A 26,816-nucleotide genomic window follows, 5' to 3' on the forward strand; every position below is an offset into this window, starting at 1 on the left:
AATGAATAAACACTCATTTTTTTGTGTCACTTGAATATAAAAGCTCCACCAGAGTTCTCCGGTTGATCTGATATCCTCGTGTTGGTGTTGTTCCCAGATCATCATACTAAATGTTGTTCCAGGATCAACATTGCAAGTGACCAATCAGAATGTTGTGACGTCATACTTTTGCGACTTCGGGAAAAAGCGGCGTAAAACAAAAAACTGTTCTAAAGCTGCGTGAAACCGCCTCTGTCCGCCGATCAACGGACCCTGACCCTAACCCTAACCCTTTAATAAACAGTAAGCAGAATTGATATTGTCCTTGCAACATTGGAATTTCATAAATGCACGAATGGCTTGGCGCACAAAAGAATAACGTCACAACAATGTGATTGGTCACTTGCAATGTTGAACCTGGAACAACATTTTCATGATGGTCTGGGAACAACACCAACACGAGGATATCAGATCATCCGAGTTCTCCTGTCACCTGGAAATGTGGCAGGTAAGTATGTTTAAGAGTAACCCTGAAGACATCCTGAAATGCATGTCCCAACTAAGGCTAACTTCTTATCCTAAATGAGAAGATGGTCCTAAAGGGAGGTAATAAAGACCTATAAGCCACTTCCTGCTGAGATGTGTGGAAACAGTACCCTTTATAATAAAGGCTAGTTGCTGCATTTAAAATCTCCTTTTTATGACAGAAAGGAATTAGTCACAATCACCCACCTTGGGAATGTTCATAGGCTTATGCAAAGGTTATATGCAGTACAAACCCTTCAAATCCACAGCCATAGGTACAATTTCAAGGACAACAAGGACATATACATAAAAACAAAATAACTGCAATTCTCAAAGTATTGCTAATAATTTGCTTTTCTTAAAGTGAATGCCTAATAAATCTCATGAGCCACTTAATTATTAGCACAAAGCATTTACCTCAATCCAATATTACAATGTATTGATGACATGAACTATATCTGATGTTAATGATAATGATGTTACAGACTGTTTTCCTGTCTCTTCTGTGATTTCCACACTGATTTTCTATGTAATATTCTTGTAGCTTTTTAAAGGAGCAGAAATTTGAAAGTGTGAAGTTAGTTCATCCAAAGTTTAGAATAAGCAGAAAGAATGTTACTACAAAAGCTGGAATGATTAATAGTCGAGACAATACTAGTCTAATGAGCAACATTTGTTCTGGTACACCACCGAAACTGATCAACGTGGAAATATGATGAAGGTGGCATTAAGCCACTATTAGAAAGAAAGGATGTTCTGAATCTAATATATAATTGTCTACTTTTAGCTTGTGGAATCAAGTGCCACAAGTACTGAGCCCACATGATGCAACGTGCTGAAACCAATCAGGAATAAAAACTTTAGTACTCTGCTCTGGAGTTTTAGTTTCCCTCTTTCTTTATAATTGATTACAGATGTTACAGTTTATGAGGCAATTGCATTTAACAAGACTTTAGCATAAACAACAACAGCTGGATGATCAGCTGCTGAATCCAGATGTATGGGAAGTTGAAAACAGACACATCAAACTTTGTCTCAATGAAGTATTCTGAAAGAACAAGACATCTTGATTTAGATGCAAAACACAGTCCCATGCATGGCTGGCTCCTCCCATGAGGGGCCAGAAGATTAAGATTTAATGGTGATACTGAGGGAATGACACTATCTGTCTGCATACTCCCATCTCTTCACACAACATCACGTCTGCTGCCTTTCTACCTTATTCTCTCATCAAACAAAATTGCAGATGCATTTTCCTACAAAGCCATGCCTACATTCAAATTTGGACACGCAAACATATTCACACACACACACACAAGTATGTGTGCATGCCATAAATGACTGTATGCACATGCACGTGCAAATTTACATACTCTTATAAAAACTCTGACAAAAGCTCTGCTACAGGCAGGGGGAATCAGCTGTAAATTAAAACTCTTGTCAAGATTATCTTTTTGTAGCATGAAAAATGGAATTGGCTTAAAAAGTGTTGGATCGGCACTCAACATGTCTGGCAAAGCAAACGTGACTGAAGGGAATGCTCTGATTTAAACATACATAAAAAAATAGCCATTATTGCCCCTTTTGCATTGATATTATCAGTATAGACTGTCGAACTCAACTAATGCATTACACACAAGGACTATTGCTGTCTGGATCATCTTTATTGTCTGGTGACTTAAAAAGGGCAACATTGTTCTCTAGGTCTACAAGAGAAAGAAAAAGAGAAATCAATAATGTTTCAGTTTACAGCTAATAAAAGTCAATATTGCATCCACACAAAAGAACTGCATGCCTCAATTGCAAGGGCCACATTTGAGAAATTCAGATGCAACCAACTAGTTAATAATAGAAGGGTGAAAATCTAAGTGTAATGACTTCCTTTCTTAAACCAATATTCTTTATAATATATGAAGTAGTGAGAAGTAAAACTGACAGATCAGTTTTCAGTTGAATTTAAGGGGTCAAGCCTAATGACAATGGATCTCATGTTTTGCACATCTGTAACAACCTTATAAACTAAATTGGATCGACACAAAGAACATTTGCCTATATAGCCATATTTCTCATATGTCTAACTGCAGCATGTTATCTTACAATGATTCAGTATAGTAAATATAGTCTATAGTAATAGCTATCGTGCACGCATGACTAAACAACTGCTTAACTTACAGACCATTTAGCATTCTTGTGACACATGGAAATAAGAACACAAGCCAAGGGATAACCTTTGAATGACTTTTCCTACACTACCCGCAAAAAAATAAAAATAAATAAATACACAGTACCAGAAATCCATGACTGTAAATTATTTATGATTCATAGGTGCTGTCTCAGAAGCTGTGAAGAATTCACAGACTCATTGTAAATTTAAAGGATGCTCTCAGCGTGAGCAAAAGCCCAGGTTGACAGTGAAAAACCTTTTTCTCAGATGGGACATATCCTGCTGCTTTGACCTGTTTGTCCTGGCAGCATTGATGGGGAATTGAGCCATTATTCACCATTAATTTGTGGTTCAATGGTCAGAGAGGCTGTAGCAGGGGACACTGACTCAACATTGCCATGGTGACATGGAGTACAGAAAGGAAATTAAACTGTAGGACACAAACAAGTCTAGTGTCACAAAGCTAAAAGTGCCTATATAGAGTCCAACAAAGCTCTTTAGGGTAAATACCATTAAATAGGACAATGGCATACTTTTTTACTCAAAGCACAAGCATATCGATTTGAAGACTCAGTAGAGTCGCATTTAAAATTGGGCTCTATGCAGTGATGACTAATGAACAACAAGAGGTTTGTGGGAATGACAAAGAGCTGAAATGACTGGGTGAAAATCATCTGCGGAGGTTCAAAATGTTAGCAGGTAGATAGTAACACCTCATGTCACCCCGACCTTGCAAAGACCACTTACAAGTTTTTTTTTTCATGGTTGGCCAATTCTCCTTCAAAATGAAATAAAATAATCTAAAACTAAAATTTGATTTCCTGAAGTAAAGCTCCTGTTGACACAAGCTGTTATGGCCAGATATCAAATTGGACAGAGCACATGGAAGCCAGATCAGTTAAAGGCTGAGCTAGACCTTGATGCAAACAATACTGTGCAGTGTCACTGAGACAAATGACAGAAACATGGGCAAATGCAACTGAATAAACTGTTTTATTCAGTTATTGATCTTACCAAAACTATAATGTCACTACTATAATACATTGCTTATGTGAATTTAACCCTTTAAGACCTACCATAGAACCAAGTCCACCAGAGCTTATATTATATTTTTACATGTTGTAGAGCCATTTCTGGGAGCATTTCAAGTTGATATACATCAATACAACAATTATAGCCCAAATTTTAATAATATGTATGCATTAAGTGCATAGTAATTACATAAATTGCAAAAAAGTGCAATAAACTACAAAAAATTAGAAAATCGTTGTTGTTTTTTTAAAATATATATTTCTAGTTAGAGAAATTTAAGAGGCTTATCCCTCAAAACTGTAAATACAAAAAAGTTGCACAAAATACTTTCCCACCACAGGAAATTTATTTTAACTGTCTTCATAGTTTTATTTTTGAAATACACCAATTTTTATATACTGCAGGAAAAACTAAAATAAATACTATAATGCAAATTTGCAAAAAAAACAGCATATGCATCAAAATAAACTATTTCCAGCAGTGCAATATGAGTCCTAAGCATCCCAGAAATGACACAGAAAGTCATAAAGTCAAACACAAGTGTAGGCTCATAAGGCCCTAATGGTAAAAAACTACATTTCCGCAAAATGACGTCACTTCCGGTTCCGGGCAGGTCATGGCGGACATGCGATAGTTCGTGCTGATGAACGTAGGAAGTGTTACAAACAGCTGATCGGATCGGCAAAGTGTGTTTCTGGAATATTATGTTTTTGTTGCTGCAAGTGCTTTTTATGCAGTTTTTGCAAAGCTATATGTGGAAGGAAACTGTGACTTAGGACAAGCTGATGGCATAAGATACAACAGCTCTGGTTTCAAATGCAAAACAAATTATTGCGCTAGCTTACGTGGTTGCAGTGCTACCGGGATTTTAAAAAAGTTATGCAAAATGGAGCGTGCCCGCTCCGACCAGCTTTACTAAAGGGTTAACTTAAACTAAATATGATATGGAAAGTATGGCAAAACCATATATGATATGAACAGTGTGCATAAAATTACTAATTAATAATAACTTGATATGGTACAACTTGTAAACAAAACATATTAGTAAAATCTGCTGACAAATACAATTAATTAGCTTAACAACATGCTGGCTATCAAATAACAATGAAACCATCACACTTATGTAAGGCAGATAATCTTGTAGAACCTGAAAACTGAAACTGTTGTTATTGTTGTTGTTGTTGTTGTTGTTGTTGTTGTTTTTTACCAGTCGAACAACTTTAATTCACAGACCGCACCACCAAATTCTTCAAATATCCCATTCAAAAGATGCACAAGTTCACATTTTTAGTGAAGAAATTAATCAAAAATGAGTTCTGAGGTGAAAAGTTTACACCAAAAATTGTTGGCTGTAGCCAGAAAAGTTGAACACACTCTTGCATATTTACATATTTTATTAACTGTGGAAAATCAAGATAGAATCGCTATGAAAGAGAAAGGTATGTTGCAGTGAAAAGTATGCAGAGCCTATTTGAGGCTAGCTGCTTACCACTTTGAGAAGCAATCATCCCCGCAGCCATGGCCTGTTCTTTTCTCTCTTCTTTTGGTGTGGTCGTCCCTTTTTTTCTTGTTTTATCTAGAAAAAAATAGCGAAATATAACCATGAATCATGGCTAAGTTTATGACCACAGTGACAATCAGCAACTAGAATGTCAACATTTCCAAAGTAAAATCCCTAAACAAACCAACAAACGTCAAATTAGATGGTGGATACATCATGCCTTGGACTTTGTTATTAAACTGTCACATAATGCAGCATGTTTTAATGAGTGGTGAAAAAAATAAAGCACAAACCGAAAGTAGGGGTTAAAAACAACAACAATCATTTAACCAGTAGTGAGAAAACTAAATATAACAACATATAAAGAACTGAATCTACATTCATTTTCAGTTTCAAGCTTTGTATCTCCTAGGAACAGCATTGCTTTCACAGTTTTTCCTAAAATTGTCTTTGCCTGTCTGTGGCATATTTATGTGATCGGTACTTCATGTACTTGGAGAGAACAGGTTGGAGATTCATCCAAATGAGGTTGTGCACATACAATTCTTGGATTTGTAACAAAAATGTTAAAGATTTAATACTTTTGAGCCAAGACAGGGTATTTTTAAACTGACATAAAAAAAAAATTGTGTTGTTTTAACATGCTGAAAAATGTGAAGCCTTGATTTACTGAGTCAGACCCTGAGTCATTTCACACAGCATCCATTGTGTTTACATTCTCTAACTAGATGCAAAATAACACATAAATCAGATGTTTGATAAAAGCTGGTAACCTGCTACATGTCAGAGACATGAGATTATCTGGGATTACTGTGAGTCATCACCTACTTTCCATTTTTTTAAATTGCGTTTATACCAATGATGTGTGTGTGTGTGTATATATATATATATATATATATACACACATATATATATATATATATATATACACACACATATATATATATATATATATATATATATATATATATATATATATATACATATAGTTCTTAAAATGCATTTGGTTATGATGTTCAGTTTGATATGGAGTACATAAATTGGAAGTTGGGATTTGTGTCGTGCATGTGGGTACATGGATTGCTGTTCAAGTATCTGTTTCAGAATCTTTCGAATTTCCAAGTTCCTAATAAACGGCATGTGGTGCAAAATGAACACTGGCCGCTTCTCACTACTTTCCTTCTATAATGAGACCCCTTATCCAAACTACAGAAGGAAACACAAAGGATAGTGATTATGCAATAGGCGTGTCTGAGTTGCTAATGTGGTGGTGATGAGAGAGGGAGAGAGAGAGAAGAGAGCTATCTACTCCAAGTCCAAAGGCAGTGAGATTAAATAAAAGTTTTACTCAGGACACTCTTGTTAAAATCACTCTTGACACCCTGCACTATTAGTACGCCATTAAGAGTTCAAGGACAATAGCTGTCCTGTTTTTTGATCATTTATCCCTTGGATCCCCTCGTTAAGCCTGAACCCAGTTCCTCACAATGGCCACAGAATATTGATGGGTTGAAAGGATGATTTTGCTGAATTCATAATAATCCTCTTCTTGTCTGTTCTTGATAATACAGATGAGCTAGTCTTTGACATTCCAGAGTGAAAGGTTAATTGCCTGATGCTGATCTAAATCTCTCAATAAACTTAATATTTTATAGTGGGGCGATTGTGGCTCAAGAGTTGGGAGTTCGCCTTGTAATTGGAAGGTTGCCGGTTCGAGCCCCGGCTTGGACAGTCTCTGTCGTTGTGTCCTTGGGCAAGACACTTCACCCATTGCCTACTGGTGGTGGTCAGAGGGCCCGGTGGCGCCAGTGTTCGGCAGCCTCGCCTCTGTCAGTGCGCCCCAGGGTGGCTGTGGCTACAATGTAGCTGCCATCACCAGTGTTTGAATGTGTGCGTGAATGGGTGGATGACTGGATATGTAAAGCGCTTTGGGGTCCTTAAGGACTAGTAAAGCGCTATATAAATACAGGCCATTTACCATTCAAACAATACTAAAGGCTCTTCTTTTTCATTGCATCCAGAAGGCATCCTGTTCAGATACTCAAACCACCTCAGCTATCTCATGGTGACATGGCAGAACCCAGGTAGTGACCTGAGCACATCGGAGCAGTATACATCACGTGATAGAGCGGCTGTTGTGTGCTAGACCTGTCGGCAGTCTGGAGTTCACACTGAAAGCATGTGGAGCCACGCTACACGCTGCCAAACCAGGTGTTATGCAAAGGTAGGTATCCGGACAAAATTTGTTCCCCCTGCGTCGCGAGCATTCGCTGGGCCCGGAGTGCAGATCAAATCAAGTGCTTTGCACTGACGCTCAGCTTTCTCTTCACCACAACCGACCAGCACACCGTCCACATCACTAGAGATGCTGCACAAATCCACAATTCAATCTATTCTTGTTGATTGACAAATTTTAAGATCCTCCACCTGGGGCAGCTACTTGTCCTTGATCCAGAGTGCACACACCATTCTTTTTTTTTGGGTGAGAACCATGGCCTCAGATTTGGTAGGGCTAATTCTCATCCAACCCACTTCATATTCAGCTGCAAACGGCCTCAGTGCAAGTCACTGCCTGATGAAACAAGGAGAACTACATCATCTGCGAAAGATCCTGAGTCCACCACACCTGACATGCTCCACCTTCCACCTCATGACTGAGCCTAGAAATTCTGTCTTTAAGAATTGTGATTAAAATTGTTATGACAGAGACCAACACCCACCAGGAATGACAGCAATGGAGCTTTTCTTCTTTACAATGACTGGCAGAGGTACCCTAACTACCTCAGCACTGTGTGATAGGGCCAATGGGAAACATTAACTGAATAAATAGTTTACTATTAAAACTATACAGGTGGAATTGGGTGCGTTTTACTGGAGCCCCTGGGGACCCCATGACATTTGCATTATTAAAAACCACTAATCAAAGCAGAAATCTAACATAATGATGTCATATCATTAAGAACACATTGACAGTAATTAAAATAAATAAAGGGGAAAAATGATTTATATATTTAAAAAAACACACACAAAACAACTAACAAACATTGTAAGCTGTGGCTTGGGTCTACACATACCCTAGTCATTAGGATGAGGGTTAAATACCCTTCGACAATAGCTTCAGAGAAAAAAAACCTTTTTTATACACAGTTCTGTTTTGCTCTTTTGTTCTGAACTTAATATCCTTAAAGATACTTGAGGAACAGGTACAGACAGAACTCTGACAATCACTTTATATTCATCAAGTCAAGATTTGAATTACTTAAATAATGATATTTATCTTTTGGGACTCAATAGCCTTTTCAACACACACACACATACCTATGTGTGTGTGTCAATATGGATGAGGCTGTGTACAGGTCAAATGCCGATTGGTTGAATAGTGGGCTGGGAAAGGAAAGGGAATGAAATTAAGCTACTACTACTAGAAGGAAACATGCAAAAAAAAAAAAAATCAAAGATAAATCAGGAAAAGCACACGCTGTGGCTGCAGCAGAGACTTTTCATGGTTATTAATACCCGGTTTCACTCTAGCTTTATGTCATAAGTTGTCTGTGTAGGCTCTCAGTCATCCAGGTCATAGCAGTCTTATCATGGTGGAGAGTCCCAGGTATTGAAACCCTAATGGTGGTTGTCCCAAGACAGCCGTTGATCCATTATTACATGTGCCTTATGACATGGGCCAAGGTGAAACAAGGTGCGAGTGGTTTCAGGTAAAACCATTGTGAGACTTTGACTCACCCTATCATGTGACCTATTGAGGTCACCTGAAGTAAGATGCGAGTGGATGTTGAGGCACCAGGAAAGGGATCTCAAGATTGTCATAAGTTTGGTCTTCTCCATGAATCTCCAAAGGACCAAAAACAACACAAGCCCTCGTCTGTGACAGTGCCTCTTCATGAGAGTACAGAGAAACAACATGGAGGCAATTGCCTGCAAAACTGTGTGTAGGCTCTGCATAGGGCCAGTGCACAACTACGCAGGCCCATTATCCATTCTATTGTGTTTTTTTTGCTATAGGCCAGTATATTCATTTTGCCTATAACAAACAAAATCATTTAAATTCAGAATCACACTTTGAGTATATCATTGTACATTAGTGGATTTAATAACTTTCCATTGACAATGTGTCATCCACAGACCCTGTGACAGTTGTCAGCAATTCCCTTGAAACAAACTTGGCTTTGATTCACAAGGATGCATTAACACGCCATTTGCCACCTGGAATCAAGATGCACACTGATCATGCCATTAGCTTCTCTCTTTAATTATGAGACCATAAAATGTCTTAATATGCAAGAGCACCTGGATGCTGCTATAGACATCAGAACTTCATCAGCATTTGTTCCTAACTACCATGCCCAGGTCTAGATAATTGGTGTTTTATTTTGTATATGGGAAATGGTAAGGGACAGATTGGAGAATGAGATGTTTGTTTGCCTTCCCATTTTACTGATAAATGACAACCTCAAATGTATTTATCAGCAAGTGGATTATTTTTAAGAGCAAGAACTAGCTCATGGTGGGAATGGAATAGCATGCACACTATGATTTAATAAATCAGAAATAACCTTCAAAGAGAGCACTTCTGTAAAAATAATTTTAAGATTATGGTCTTTAATGTAAGGCTTTAATTTCTGAGAACGGACACCCTCCACCCACCATTAAGGTAATGTCCAAAATCAACTGGAAAGCCACTGTTGCTAAACTCACTTCTGAGTCTTTAATTTATCTAATCGATTATTGTTGTGTTAGACAATGCAAGGCTAAAGTTAACACAAAAAATAAAAAAAACACAAAAACAGAAATCTAGATGTAGAGAAGATATGCTGTTGCTTCTGTGTAATATAATGCCCAAATATATTGTTTTGTATACACTGTCACTTTCTATAGCACTAACAGCTGGGACCCAATTCAAGGTATCTGCAACATAGCTATCAAAATAAAATCTGATTGTGATTTCGATGACTTGCCCATTATTATACAATGTTTTATTTTACTGTTTAGTTGACAAGTGTAACGCATGTCAAAGTAACTCATCTTTCCAATCCAAAGGGCTTTACTTTCAACTAATGATATACAGTTAATAAAGCAGAACCAATTACTTTGCACAGCTGGGCATCTTTTATATGTTCTTTTCAATCTAGGCCATTTGATTGCTTGTAAATACACGGTTGATTTATATTTCTTTACAGTGCAAAACGCAGTGGGCCCAGTGACAAGAAAGCAATTAATCACATTATTATGCCAATTAAGAAGTTGGTCTGCTCCACTGAAGGTAGAAAAAAACAATGAGGGAACTGAAGATGTGAGTGGAAGGCACTACAAGAAGTTAATGCAAGCCATTAAATTGCACCCATCACCCCAGTCCTCTACATGGACATGGTTTAACCTATTACCATTGTTTAACATGAATATCATTACAATGCATCTGAACTTACCCTTTTTAATTTTTCATATTTATTTCCTATCTTATTCATAGCCTTTTCCTTTTTTGTTTTCTTTAGGTCACAAGCAGTTGTCCAAGCATTTCACTACATATCGTACTGTGTATGACTGTGTACGTGACAAATAAAATTTGAATTTGAACGCTTAATTAATTGTTAAACAACTTTGTTAATGATCTTTTTTCTCATTGGATGATAAAGACATTTGTGTACGACCAAATGTAAACACCGAATATTTATCTTCAGATTGGGAAGATAAGCAATAAAGGAATATATTCCTTTATAGATGATGCCAAATACAAAACATTGTCTGAACAGTTCTGCTGTGACAAGTTTGGTAAAATCAAGCACAGACATGAGTTTTCATAACACCTCTGACTTTTGCAGAAGATACTTTGATTATAATGGTCTATAACTATAGCTTTGTTCATATGCCGGCAGACCAGAGTTGTGTCAAAAATATAATGCCGCAAAAACTAACAAAGAAAATCTGAAACCAGTAAAGACTCATTGAATAATAATAATAATGATGATAATTCTGTTACAAATATGGTAAATGGCCTGCATTTGTATAGCGCTTTTACTCAGTCCCTAAGGACCCCAAAGCGCTTCACACTACATTCAGTCATTCACACATTCACACACTGGTAATGGCAAGCTACATTGTAGCCACAGCTGCCCTGGGGCGCACTGACAAAGGTGAGGCTGCCGGACACTGGCGCCACTGGGCCCTCTGACCACCACTAGTAGGCAAACATGGGGTTAGTATCTTGCCCAAGGATTTGGCATGCATGGATCGAACCACCGACCTTTTGATTAGTGGCTGACCTGCTCTGCCACCTGAGCTACAGCCACCCCTATATCTATAACTGATCCGTGAGTGCTTCCTCTTGTTAAAAAGAATATATGTTTAACAAAGAAACACTTTTTCACATGTATTTTTCAAGCCTAGACTGAAATTTCCTGTGGTTGCTTGCTTGATGTTGATGCAGCCTAAATGTTGTGCTGTTATTCATATTCAATTTATGATAAACATTAGGCATGGCTTCTACATGATTATAAGTGATTTGATTTGTGCTATTATTTTCTCTGAATCTTTCTATATTAACTTGAAATCTGTATATTTGCATTGGTAAGGCTAATGTTCAAGGTATAACAAGTCTCTACAGTAGATTATGCATTTTACAGAAATCTTGTATGAAAGCACATTAGGCAGAGACTGTTTTAATTGTAAAATACATATTATTTCATATGATATCACGATATCACCTCCTGTTTATCTAAGGGCAATGAATATTATTATTTAAGTTATACCACAGGATCTCATTACTAAAGACATGCTTGCTGTATTAATGGTGGCATATTGTAGTGACTCTGTTGCTGAGGATCAGGAAGGAATAGTACTTTTTGTCAGGGATTAGCTCTCAGCAATATTGTAATTCTTGCTCAGAATAATTAAGTGCTTCCTCGCAGAGACCTACAGTTTAATATACTGTGCATTATATAATATATAACATAATACATACACATTGGTTAATAAAAGATCTGTTCCTGTAAGTGTCTCTGACTGAACTGACGGTAACTATAATATCAATAGCTCTTCCTTCCTCCCATTCCTACTGGTAGTGCTGAGGCCCAAATGATGATCTTTATGAGAGACTTTACCTAATGAATACAGTACTGCAGCCATAATTTCCCTCCTTTGCCTCACCCTTTATATTAGATTATGGCTCTTTATAAACGTCATCTTTATAAACTTTGCATACTAGAAATGTATTTTGTAATTTTTCATCATCTTTCAATGTTGCTCACATTTAAAACATTTTGCTGTGCCTCCACCTCTGCTAGAGCCCTAACAAACACATTGCAACAGACCTGCTTTGATTTTTCAAACTGTCTGTTGGTTGTTGCAATAATATTTCATATTATCAAGGGTTGGGCTACTCAATTGGTTCCATTGGTTAAACCTTGTCAAATCTTTGATGAGTAGTTTCAGGAATTAGGGGTATTGTTTTTCTTTTTACCAGCCAACACAAGCAGTACTTAAAGAAGTTACAAATCTAAACTGTAACTTTAATTTGTCCAAACACAATTCACTCTGCTCACAAATGAGATAAACATGTGTTTTATCTCTTTAATAAGTATTGATGTGGATATTCAACAGAGTAAAAAAGAGAAGAGATACATTTGTGCTGAGGAAAAATAACTTTTGTGCTTTGATGTACAGGAGATGGCTGGAAGCCACACTGATAAACAAATAAGTCTATGCAATGTTTAGACATTATCAAATTTTCTTACATAACTAAAAACTTAAGCTAATTGTCCTTTTACATTTTGTGCCGTATCTCAATAAGATTTCCATTTTCTGAAGTACCCTGAAGTTTGTGCTTTTTGTACATACTGTGCATACACATATTTACAGACAAGCCATTTTGTGTCTGTGCATTCATTTTGACAAAAGGCTCCTTACAGGCCTTTGCATCAAGCGAAGCCATTTTGATTGGCCCTGACTCGAGGGGTGTCTGTGCGACTCCTGAGAGAAAGATAAAGAGCAGAGAGGCTATGTTTGTGGTAAAGCAAACTACACCGCCACATGCTCCCTATCCATTCCTCTTAGCTGGCTCAGTGGCCCATGCCTCGCCCTAATGAGATGCGGCAACACACACAGACACATGTAGCATGTCTACTCTAATTACACTAGAAAGCTCTGCTGTTTCCTTCACCCCCTGGTGCCATCATGAAATTGACTCTGAAGGTTTTTTTCCTATCTGTATTCTATTTTTAAGGAACAAAATTCAATCATGTACAGTGCAGAGCACATGTTTTGACATTTTGTGCAAAAGACTATAATTGTACTTAACAAAAAGCGTATTGTGAGAGTGTGATACTTTGATATGTAAAAGTTTAGTTTCGGTTTAGTCTTTTTCACTTGAATGTTACTCTGGCAGCTTATGATAGATTGTAAATAATGGCTTGGGTGGATGGTGTAATGTATAACAGGTATAGCAATCCTCAGATAGGCTGTGGCATTTGAACAATGCTCAATTTGCACTAAGGAGCCCAAAGCGCACCACCACCACCACCACCAGCAGGAGCCTGAAACTTCCGTGTTGTTTACACCAAATTCTGACTCTACAATCTGAATTTTGCACTGCGAGACACATTATATCAGTCAACGTCCTCTTTTGTCCAATTTTGCTTCAGCTTCAGCAGTCTGGCTATTCTCCTCTAACTTTTGGTCTCAGCAAGGCATCTTTATTCAGAACTGGTACTCACTGGATATTTTCTGTTTCAGACCATTCCCTTTAGGCCTTAGAGATGGCTGTGTTGGAAAATCCCAGTAGATCAACAGGTTCTGAAATACTAGCCTGCCTGGCACCAACAAGCATGTCATTTCCACTGTCACTTAAATCACCTTTCTTCCACATTCTAATGCTCAGTTTGAACTTCATAAGTCATTTTGACTATGTCCAAATGTGCATTGCAGTAACCTTTTATTATCTGAATGTATTTATTATGCATTCATTTTATTTTCCCTTACTTTGAGCATTTCAGTATCTCCAGGTGTACAGGCTCGTGTATAAGTATGTAAGAGAGTCAAGCTTGTGCTACATGGTATGTGCTGGTTTAGATTAGTTCAGTGTTGACTTTATTGTTGATAAAATAACAAATGCATAAAACAAATTGGAACTTCTCTGCAAAATGTAGTTCTTAATAAATTAATATACAAAATTGTAATTAGATCTGGAATTTTAAATTCTATTTCATTATTCTTTCTTTGTTATGAATACATTAGCATTTCTTTCAATGAAAGCAAAATGCTTTTACAAAACAAAGTAATTAGACTGGATCTGACTGAACTTTGTGCAAGCAGTTTTCTACTCAGTTTCAGTTCCAAAAATAATTAATTGTTAATGCTGTGACTCTACTCTTGCATTATTTTATTTTGATCCTAGCACAGCATTTGTGGCATTTAGCTGCCTCATTATTAAAATGACAAGTTTAAAAGTGTCATGGTCCTGGGCCATGTGGGCCCAGTATTCTTAGTTTCTTATATTTTTGTATTTCGTTCCTTATTTAGGCCATGTTTCCTAAGTTGTCCTGTTGTGTTGTTCCTTATTTGACTTCCCCTTGTGACTTTTATCCCCTGTGTGCCCCTCTATGTATCTGTGAGCCCTCATCTCCCCTCCTTGTTTCATTCCATGTTTCCCCAGCCCACTATGCCCGCGCTCTCTCTCTCCTCCTGTTTGCACCTGTGTACTTCCTGTTTTACTTTGACAGTCTCCCGTCAGTGTTGTTTACTCCTGCCATGTCTTGTTATGTTTATCTGTGTCAGCTGTGTTCCCATGTGTGGCCACTTCCCCTGATCATCCCTCTTGTGTATTTAGTCTCTGTGTTTCATGTAGTCTGTGTCGCGTCGTCTGTGTTACCACCCCCTGTGTTCCGGATCTCCAGCCATAGCTTTTCCTTAGTTTATGTCCAGTTTAGGTTTCTGTTTGAACTATTACTCTTATGCTGCCCTCACTCTGTTTTGTTCCTTTCATCAGCCAGAATAAAAGGCTCGCTTTTGTTTTACTCCACTCCTGCATCCTCGCTTGTGTTCGCTCCTGGGTCCACCACACACATTTCCGCACGGTCTGCCTCCGCAGACCATGACAAAAAGTTAAGAATGATATCGATGAGGAATAAAAAAACACGTGCAACATTAGTGAAACACAATTATGATTATCATTTGATAAAGATTAAGCTGTTAAAAAGTAGCATTGCGTATCCAAAAAGGTTGTGTGTCACGCCTTATAGTCCCTTGTACATAATGTGATACTTAATTTGCTGCAAAATTTAGTTCAGTGTCTTACTGTTGTTTTTGCTCAAATCCTAGTAGGTTCACTTTCTGTAGTCCCTACGAAACTTTCTCTAATAGAAGGGTTTATGAAACTTAAGGCAAGGAAAGTAGGTTAATTTTCATACTAAATTAAATGCATAAATGTGAGGGATGACTAACTGCAGAGCAAGATTTACAGTTATGTTCAATTAAATTTGATTAAAAAATTGGCACTTCTAACAAAGTAACATTTTGATGGGAAGACAAGAAGAGCGCTGAGTTGCAGAACAATAGCGTCCTGTTTCAGTTCTTCAAATCCTGCTGTAAATAGACTGACAGGTAAACAGGAGGCAAGGCACCTCCACTCCCCTTGGGAAAGCTCTGGTACGTTTGTTCCACCTTCAAGCTACTGTAAACTATTCTTACAATCTTTGTCTGCGGAGAAACTGTCATCTTGTGGGTTTCCTTTTCTCTTAAATTGCCACTGTTGTGAAATAAAGCAGATCTTTGCACTATCTGTTCCTTTACTACTCTCTAACGTAGATATTGGTGATTAAATGATGTAAGGCAGGAATTAGACTGGGATAAATATGGACTTTTATGAGGAACCAATCATCATTTGACACTTGCAACTGACAGTTTGGCAGGAGCAGCCATAGGCCTCTCACTGCCTCCCTCTGAGCTATCCATAGTAGTGACTAAGAAATATAGACAGCAGCAAATTGAGATTCATCGGGCACACCAGCCTTGCTCACTGAAATCTATATTCAATTTTAGAGCATCTGTAATGGCAGTGGCAGGGTACGGCATGCTGGGATCGAGAATCACAAGTGTTCTGAAAATGTATGTAGTGGAAAAAAGCTCTCTGTCTTTCTTTCTGTGTATCTGTCTGTCACTAAGTTGCTTTTTTCTTCTTCCTCTGTATCTGAAGGTATATTAATGTAAAATAATGATTTGGTCATATGGGAATTTTCTTTCTCCCTTTTTTTCAGATTGAATTAAGTTTCTGTTAACACGTTCATTATAGCCAGATATTTCCAGCTATGACAGCATGTGTAAAATAATTGTGCAGTTATTGTCATTTTCAGTTTGAATGGATCAGGAACTGTTTCTGACAGATCTCTAAATCTTTGATGAGACATCAAAAAAACTAAAGAGACAATGTGTATATTGGCAATAAAGTCAAGTAGCTAAAGTCTTTTCAGGGTTTTCCTGCTATCCAAGCAACACAAAATAAATTACTGCATGTTGCTTAATCTTTGATGATTTTTTTCCATCTCTCACCCTAACAAAATGTACTAATACATTTTTCAGTATGTTATGATTCAAGCAGTCAATTTTCTGTAACATGTGATGAGGATACGCAAACAGCAAAAACAACATACAGTTCTTTATTCTATGCCACAATCATTCTTCCCTTTTCCATGCTGATAGAAGATTATTATTAATACCAAGCAATTGCCTAATTATCTATAAAGGAAAGAAGCAGAGGTCAAGATTTTATCTGCAGGGTCAGTTTCTGATCTCTATGGAGAGGGTTAACGTGAGCTAAGAATTCTCATTATAGCCTGTTAGAGTTCAGTGTCTTCCTCAAGAATAATCACGTGAAACTGAACCTGGGGCTTTTTTGCTAAGGACCTGCACTCTAACTATTTTACTCCCTTCACTCCACCAATTCACTAAACTAAACTAGTTTAGTGTTGTAATGACTCCGTAAATAATAAAGGTAATAAAAGTAGTTGACATCAAAAGCTCACCCTGCTTCCCTCACTGTTATTTCCTATGTTGTGATCTTTTTGTGGAGACTTGGGTTCAAAGGAGGTAAATGGGGATAGAGTGTAAACAGCCATAAAGTCAGACAAACTAACTGCTAAGCTTTTTTTTTCTTTAACATGCAATGATAAGTTGGCAGTGGTCCAATGTTGAATACCCAAAGGTACAGTTAACAGTTAGTACTTGCCGAAACCTTCATAAAAAAGTTGGCTTATTCTGGCAACAAACAAATGTCAGCAAACATGTAAACAATTCAGCCTCGTGTCCTCTAAACTCGAGGTCGTGATATTATGCTTAGTAGTTTGGAAGGTAATTGCCTTCACATGGTAATGAACTTCCCAATTTCATAAACATTCTTTTGATAATATGATAATCAAAACAAAGTAATAGAATTCTGGCTGAAGTTACAAGTTACAATAGTCTCTGTTATTGTATTTTATGTAAATTTGCTCAGAAGAAACATTTTAAACCAGCAAGTGTGAAATACATCTCACTCGGAGACAGGAACTTTGGTAGACTGCCCCCTGTGGCCAGAGGAGTTATTAGTTCAAGTCCAATGAAAGGCAGAGTGCCAGGAGAGCCGTGTTTGGTGTCATGGTGGTGTTTGGCTATGGCATACTCCATGTTCCCTGTGCAAAAGGGTGATTTGTGCTCTGAAATTCATTGATTGCTTCTCTCTGTCCAATATACGTTTTTCCAGAGGGACATACAGGGACATAGATTACTATGGGTTTATGCGACATCAGAAAACACAGGTCAGCTATTACACACAGATTCCTTGTTCAAATGAATATATCATCTGCAATAAAGCAGCCTGTGGAATACACCAGGCACAGACACACGCACACACAGGTAGGTACAGCCAACTTCCACATTTATTCACGTGTTGTTGTTTTGACAGCTGACTCAGTCACACAGTCTGACAGCTCACGAGCCCAGCTGATCTCTTTCCTGGCCGCTCCTCCTCGTCTCACTATAAACACAGCGGAGGGAGACCATCATCAGTCCATAAACAACATCAGCTGTTCTTACCGGCCTCGCAGCGCCGCCCTGATGAGCCTTCCGCTCCACTCCTCCCCTGCAGCTGCGCCCGGGGCCACGCCTCCGCCACACACCCCCACCGCCCGTTCGAGGCCGGGGAGCCGTCCGGCCGAGCCAACTCCCCCCCCCCCCCCCCCCCCCCCCCCCCGCGAGCGAGAGAGGAAATCGGCCACTGCCATCTGCGCCCCCGGCCTATGGATCACCTTGAACTTAAAGGGCTGCAACGTCAGATACCACCGGGTGATCCGGGCGTTGGCATCCTTCATGCGGTGGAGCCACTGCAGCGGGGCGTGGTCCGAACAGAGGGTGAATGAGCGTCCCAGGAGGTAATAGCGCAGGGAGCCGACCGCCCACCGGATGGCCAGGCACTCCTTCTCCACGGTGCTGTACCGGCGCTCGCGCTCTGCTAGCTTCCGGCTGATGTATAGGACAGGGCGGTCGGCCCCCCTTACCTGCTGGGACAAAACGGCTCCCAGCCCTCTGTCCGAGGCGTCAGTCTGCAGAACAAAAGGGAGGGAAAAGTTAGGAGTGTGAAGCAGCGGCTCCCCACAGAGAGCCTTTTTCACCTGCACAAACGCCGCCTGGCACGGCCCCGTCCACTGGACCAGATCCGGGGCACCCTTTCGAGTGAGATCGGTCAGGGGGCTGGTTAGCTGCGCAAACCCCGGCACAAAGCGACGATAGTAACCCGCCAACCCCAAGAACCGTCTCACCTCCTTTTTCGTCCTGGGGCGCGGGCAGGATGCGATAGCCGCCGTCTTCTCCACCTGTGGACGCACCTGCCCGCCCCCCAGGTGGTACCCCAGATACTGCACCTCCCTCCGTCCAACCGCGCACTTCTTCGGATTGGCCGAGAGCCCCGCCCCCCTCAGGGACTCCAGGACCGCGGCCACCCGCAGCACATGCTCCGCCCAGGTGTCGCTGTGGATGATCACGTCATCCAGGTAGGCGGCAGCATACGCTGCGTGCGGACGCAGTACCCGGTCCATGAGACGCTGGAAAGTGGCCGGGGCCCCGAACAGGCCAAACGGAAGTGTCACGAACTGGTACAAACCGTACGGAGTGGAGAAGGCCGTTTTCTCCCTGGCCTCGGCAGACAAGGGAATCTGCCAATAGCCCTTGGTTAAGTCCAGTGTCGTGAAAAAGCGGGCCGTGCCTAACCGGTCCAGGAGCTCGTCGACCCGAGGCATGGGGTAGGCATCAAAGCGTGACACTTCGTTCACCCTGCGATAGTCGACACAGAACCGTATAGACCCATCCTTCTTCGCCACCAGAACGATGGGGCTACACCAGGCGCTGTGCGACTCTTCTATTACTCCCATCCTCAGCATTTCCGCCAATTCCCTCTGCACGATTTTTCGCTTGTGCTCCGGGAGCCTGTAGGGCCGTGAACGCACCGTCACGCCAGGCTGCGTCACGAAATGGTGCTCGATGAGGGACGTCCGGCCGGGCAGGGGGGAGAACACGTCCGCAAAACGCTGTTGCAACGCGACAACATCCGCTCTCTGGGCCTGTGTGAGATGGTCATCACAAGGGAGGGAGGCGGGAATGATAGAATTTGGCACCTCAGGCCCCAACTCATCTCTCTCCTTCACCAAGCTCACCAGAGAAGCGGTTTCAACCTCTCGCCACAGTTTGAGGAGATTGAGGTGATAAATCTGCGTGGCTCCTCCCCTGTCCAACCGAGCGACCTCATAGTCCACGTCCCCGACTCGCCGTGTGACCACAAAGGGTCCTTGCCACTTGGCGAGCAACTTCGAGCTGGAAGTAGGGAGTAACACAAGCACTTTATCTCCCGGTGAAAATTGCCTGAGCCTAGCCCCTCTGTCATACAGGCGTTGCTGACGCTGCTGAGCCTGGAGCAAATTCTCCCGTGACAACCTCCCCAAAGTGTGGAGTTTTGCTCTCAGGTCCAACACGTACTGAATCTCATTTTTGGCGGGGCTCGGACCGTCCTCCCAGCTTTCTTTAATCAGGTCGAGCACCCCACGTGGCCTCCTGCTGAACAGCAGTTCAAAGGGAGAAAATCCCGTGGAGGCCTGGGGCACCTCCCGCACTGCGAATAACAGAGGGTCTAGCCAGTGATCCCAATTGCGTTCATCCTCGTTAATGAACTTCCGAATCATGGACTTTAAAGTCTTATTCAGCCGCTCCACCAGCCCGTCAGTCTGAGGGTGGTAGACGCTGGTCCGAATAGATTTAATGCCCAGTAATTCGTACAGTTCCCGCAGTGTACGAGACATAAACGACGTGCCCTGGTCAGTCAGTATCTCTTTCGGGATTCCGACTCGGGAGATGACCTGAAACAGTGCCTGCGCCACACTCTTTGCAGAGATGGTGCGCAGCGGAACTGCTTCCGGGTACCGCGTTGCGTAATCCACCAGGACTAACACAAAGCGGTAGCCGCGTGCACTCCGGTGAAACGGCCCGATGAGGTCCATGCCGATGCGCTCAAACGGGACCTCAATGAGGGGGAGAGGGCGCAGCGGCGCCTTCGGTATGGCCGGCTGGTTAACAAGTTGGCAGTCCGGGCAGGACGCGCACCAGCGGCGCACATCCGCTCGGATGCCCGGCCAATAAAATCGGGCCGTTATTCGCTCCAGAGTTTTCTCATAGCCCATATGCCCTGCCATGGGGTTATAGTGGGCCGCCTGGAAAAGCGTTTCCCGGCGGCCCTGCGGCACCAACAACTGGGTGTGTGTTTCCTCTGTCTGAGTGTCACGACTCACTCGATATAATCGGTCGTTTAATAAGACGAAACGCGGGTAGGTCTGCGCGGCCTCAGGGCGCACCACGTGACCATCAATAGCCATCACTTGGTCAAAGGCTGAGCGTAGGGTGCCGTCACGAGACTGCTCCAGTGGGAAATCACCCATGGGGGACACTTCCGGGGCCGGCGGGACGTCCCGTGAGGGACCCGCCGGCTCCTCCCCCCCGGAGTCAGGGTCGGACGACCCCGCGTCACCGCTGAACGCCGCGCACACGCTACACCCCGCTTCCGGTCGTGATCGCACCCCCGCGTACTGTCCCAGTAGCTGATGAAACCCCGGCCAATTGGTACCCAGAATCAGGGGGTGCGACAGGCGCGGGCTAACCGCCGCCGTTACTCTATGCGTTTTGCCCTTATACTTTAATAACAGCGGCACTATGGGATACCTGTGAACGTCACCATGCACACACCTCACCTCCACCCATTCTGCCTCCAGCAATGCCCCGGGGCGAACCAAGCTTTGGTGTACGAGGGTCTGCGTGCAGCCCGTGTCCACCAACGCCTGGCGTATACCCCCTCGAGTCCTTACCGGAATACTGTATGTCCCTCCTGGACCGGGGGAGGGTGCTGGGGCGCCAGCAACACGAAACACCTGCCCCACTTCCATAAGCGGACAATCCCTCCTCAGGTGCCCCGGCTGCCCGCACTTCCAACACTCCGGCCCCGGCGTCTGTGCTGCTCTCCGTGGCTCGGGGGCGGCTCCACTTGGCTCGGCTGCCCTGGACGGCACCAACGCCGCGAAAGGGTTAGTGGGGCTCAGCGCCGGCAGCCGCTCTGCCTGCCCTGGTGCCGGCACACGGCGCCTCGGGGCCGGCACCGGGGCCTGTTTGTTCGGCCTCCGTCCGGCGTCCCCGGGTTCCCCTGCTCCAGCGGCAAGGTGGTCCTCCGCCAGCGTCACCGCTACCTCCAAGCTTGCGGGCCGGTGGCACCGGACCCATCTCGCCGTCTCCGCTGGCAATCCCTCCGTGAACTGCTCCAGCACCACCTTGTCCACCAGCTTCGTCTCCCCCTCCGATGTTCCCGGTTGCAGCCAGCGTACCGCCGCGTCGCGCAGCTGCCGGGCCCAGGCGAATGGTCGGTCCGTTGTAGCCAGCCGACAGGCCCGGAACCGCCGGCGGTGGTCTTCGGCGGTGAGCCCTAGCCTGTCCACCACCGCCCGGCTCACGTCCGCGAAGCTGCTCCTCGACGCCGGAGGCAGACTCAGGGCCGCTGTTTGTGCCTCCCCGGACAGCAGGGGGAGCAGCCGCGGAGCCCACTCCTCCCGCGGCCATTGGCAAGCCTCCGCCGTGGCACGGAAGGTCTCCAAAAAAACCTGTGGGTCGTCCCCGTCCCCCATCCGGGGCACCGCCACCGACAGTGGCGAGGGCTTCGGCGTGGCAGCGGCCCCGACCAGCCGCTCCAGAACTTGCGTCTGCCGGTCCGTCTGCTCCCGCAGCGCGGCCAGGTGGGCACGCTGGTCGGCCGCCTGATCCCGGCTCATCGTCGCCATCTCCGCCAGCATCTGCGCCAAGAATTGCAGAGGCTGGGCGGGTGGCGCGGCCTGTGGGTCGGACATTTCCCCACCGGCACTTTCCTGGGTTTCGGCACCACTTGTGGAATACACCAGGCACAGACACACGCACACACAGGTAGGTACAGCCAACTTCCACATTTATTCACGTGTTGTTGTTTTGACAGCTGACTCAGTCACACAGTCTGACAGCTCACGAGCCCAGCTGATCTCTTTCCTGGCCGCTCCTCCTCGTCTCACTATAAACACAGCGGAGGGAGACCATCATCAGTCCATAAACAACATCAGCTGTTCTTACCGGCCTCGCAGCGCCGCCCTGATGAGCCTTCCGCTCCACTCCTCCCCTGCAGCTGCGCCCGGGGCCACGCCTCCGCCACACAGCCATTGTCAAGCGGAATCATGACCTCTATCTGAGCTTTCAGCCTGCCCCAACCTCCGCCAACCACTCTGTCCCAGTGACTTCATTTATTCCAAAAATACATATGAAGGTTTATGTTTGCTAAGGCAATAACTGGGACTCCCCATCTTTTATTGTTTCTATTGTAAAGGCATTTTTAAGGCTTGTCATTAGTTTGTCACCAGCCACAGAGAATGCACAATGGTACCAGCAAAGCTCTTTATTAGTCCATGATGAGCAATGAGCCATATCAGCTGATAGTAGGAGATCCCCACACTCCTGTCCCCAAACACTGGAATCCAAGGAAGTGACAATCAATAGAAATGCTTCATTTGGTTTATGTGTAGCAGCGTGAGGAACACACTAGGGCAGAAATAGATTGTGCTCACTCCATTATTTTTAACACATTTCCACCCACTGTGCCACTCATTTTTGCAAGCTTGTTATCAAGACCAGGTATGCAAAAATTTCCACACCCCATTTTTCAAACAAGATTAGTACGGCTAGTTTCACAAAAAAGGCTCTTGAATTGTAAGGTGTCTGCTTTTATGAAATATTCTGTCCTATTGCCCTTCATTGTTGTCATTTTCCCCTCTGTTAAACATCACAGAAAAGGTCCCTCCCATCCAGGAGAATGCAATTTTTGTATTGTATGGTGCTTTTTTAATTATTAGTACAATCACGCGAGAATTGACAGGTTTCAATCTAAAAAAACAAAACAAAAAACAAAACGTTTTTTCCTGACCTTGATAAGAAACCTGTGATAACCTGACAAAATTCTAAGGCCCATTTTATGTTTGTGGTAAGTCATGTTTGTAGCCTTGGATTCAAGTAGCATAAGCTTTCAATTTTTGTGGCCATCGCTGTCCAACACACAGCTGACAGGTTCATGATGGCAGATTGAACCCCTGGTCATTTTAAAAACCGCAGCAACCATGTCCTATCTGTTTATATAGAGTTATGGAGATAATCAAAGTCTGAAGAGATCAATTTCCCAACTGTTATGGTTGTTAAGCCATGGGATAGCTCAAAGAATGTGTCCGAGGCCCTTTTCCCGGGAGTAAAAGAAGATACTGTGCCATTCACTGCTTCTTGAGTGGTGGCATTGCAATTCAGTGGAAAAATAAAAACTGCCATTCTTCATTCTTTATGCATGCAATGCACTAGCTAAAGTTGGAGGTATTTTTAGTATAACTTATTTACTTCCAGTGTGACTGTGTAAGGCTACAATATTTACAAGTTATTGTGTTACATGGAGAGCTTATCTTTTAAATTATTTACTTAAGTGCTTGGGCATTTCTTAAATGTGGTTTCACTGATGTATGCAGGTACACTAATCAAAGCTAGCAATATAAAATTGTCTCCTTCCCAAAAGAACAACAGCTATAAGACAAGAAAAAGATTTGCCCATGCTTCCAGTTGTTTACGTAATAAAAAATCTGTACTGAAGTATCATTAAATCGAGACTGTAAATAGTATCAGTTCACCAGCTTTGATATGACATAATATACTGAAAGTTGCCGTCTACAACCTCTACTGCTATGCCATAACCATAAATGAAAACAAATCATCACACTGTTGTCTTTTCATTGTTCTGCTCTTGGTCAAATGACTGCTCCGGGATCAGTGCAGTCTCTAATCAGAAAAAGGTCACAGCAGAGAAATGACAGACTATGAGCCAAAGAAGCTGCATTTCTCCATTCAGTGGTGTGCTCAGAGATTGAGTTACAAGACTACGTTACTGTCTCCCAGAGCTACCCTGGTAGCTGCGTGTATGTCCCCACATCTGGCAAAAAATGCTTCTTTTTTTTTTTCCAATACACCAAGTATTTTGTCACTGGGAACACAATACAGAGCCTAAAATATTAATAGAATTTGTCAGAAACGGGGTGTGTTTCATAAACTATACAACTCTCTAGATTTTACAGCTTGTTCTGTCTGTAATGGAGACAAATACAGAAGGGCAGGTGCAAGTAGGAAACACTCTCCTCTTCAGTACACAGTCATCTCACAGCTGTGAATCACAATCCAAACCAAGAGCTGCCGGTGTGTTTTCATTAGCCTGCATTAAATAAGACACTAAAATGGGGTTTTTTGTTGTCAGCACACTAATGGAGAATCAGTAACTTTGTAATGTGCACTAAAAACTGCCAGCAACACCAGTTAGTTACCTGTACACTAAAATTACTTTCTGTGGATGCATTTTCCTGAGTGAACAAAGGCGCATGCTTCATAATGAGGATTTTCAAGATTTTCAATCAGGAAGAAAGTAAATAAACTATCCATGTCAACTGATATAAAGGGTGATTTCCCTGCAAACCATCACACACCACATCACATCATGGATTGTTTTATTTGAACAGCTGTATCCATTCATCTGTGTGCTATTATCTTATAAAAAAGATGTAATGATTTGCAAATCTCAAAAATAAATATTTTGTTCACAACAGCATACACAAACCATATCAAATGTCAGAATTTATCATTTTAAGAACATTTTTAACTAATTTAAAATTTTATGGTAGGAACATATTTTCATAAAAGTTTGGTCAGAGTTAACAAATTGCAGGAAAAGTAAGTGATGCTAAGAGGAAACAACTGGAGGAACATTCTGCAACTAATTAGGTTAATTGGCAACAGGTTAGTGACATGGATGAGTACAAAAACAACATGTGAGAGAGGCAGAGCTTCTCAGATATAAATATGAGCAGAAATTCACCAATTATACAAAAAAATGGAGTCTACAAATTCTGGAGACATTTCCAAAAAGTGTTCATCAATATAAAACTGGAAACACTTTGAATATCTTATAATCTACAGTACATAATATCATCAACTGCTTCATAGAATCTGGAGAAATCTCTGTGTACAATGGACAAGGCCAAAAGTCAGTATTGATTGTTAAGCTCTCAGACAGCATTACACTAAAAACAGGCACAATTCTACCATGGAAATCACTGGGCTCAGGAACCCTTCCAGAAATCATAGTCTGAACACAGCTCACCATGCCATCCACAAAAGCAGGTTAAAGCTCTATTATGCAAAAAAGAAGCCATATGTGAACATTATCCAGGAACACTGCCATCTTCCCTGGGCCAGATGCTCATTTAAAATGGACTGAGACAAAGAGGAGAACTATTCTGTGGACAGACGAATTGAAATTTGAAATTCTTTTTGGAAAACACAGACGCCACATTCTCTGAAGTAAAGAGAGGAACCATTTGACTTTTTATCAGCACTCAGTTCAAAAGCCTGCATCTCTGATGGTAAGGGGTGCACCTGTGCCTATGGAAGTGGCAGCCCAAACATCTCAAAATAATTTATCAATGCTGAAAAAAAATATTTTTAGTTTTACAGCAATATATGTTTCCATCCAGACAGGGTCCTTTTCAGGGTAGGGCTTGCATAGTTCAGCAAGACAATGCTGGACCACATACAGTATCTACAGCAACAGCATGATTTTGTAGCAGAAGAGTGCTGAACTTGTCCAGCCTGCAGTCCTTTACCAGAATATCTTAAAATGATACATTTTATCTTCTTCTATGTTCGATTATTAATCATTGCATTGTTTTAATTTACATTTTACACCATGTCTAAGCTGGCTTGGAAGTGGGTTTGCGCGACACTCTTGGTACTTAAAAAGCTACAATTATTTTCATTTACCATAATATCATGAGATTTGGTTAAAAAAAACAAAACTGCATTTCCTATTTAACAGAGGTGCATTCATTTCCATAAATTAATAATACAACTACAAGCATTCATAATAACATTACAAATCCATATTACGGATAACAAACTCCAGTGATACATGTGAGGTAATTGTCCTAAAAATGAAAAACGAATGAAAATATCAGC

General features: G+C 42.0%; 1 protein-coding gene across 2 annotated transcripts in view; it reads right to left on the minus strand.

The window, feature by feature from the left end:
• The window catches only part of lingo2 (leucine rich repeat and Ig domain containing 2), a 210,956-nt gene that overhangs the window by 76,967 nt on the left and 107,173 nt on the right, over positions 1-26,816 (minus strand). For both annotated transcript variants that reach the window (XM_076889374.1, XM_076889373.1), the window contains exon 4: positions 5,190-5,276. The gene's annotated coding sequence lies outside the window, so the exon portion shown is untranslated. The remainder of the gene's footprint in view (positions 1-5,189; positions 5,277-26,816) is intronic.

Source organism: Maylandia zebra, linkage group LG2 (assembly GCF_041146795.1).
Source record: "Maylandia zebra isolate NMK-2024a linkage group LG2, Mzebra_GT3a, whole genome shotgun sequence".
Classification (NCBI taxonomy): Eukaryota; Metazoa; Chordata; class Actinopteri; order Cichliformes; family Cichlidae; genus Maylandia; species Maylandia zebra.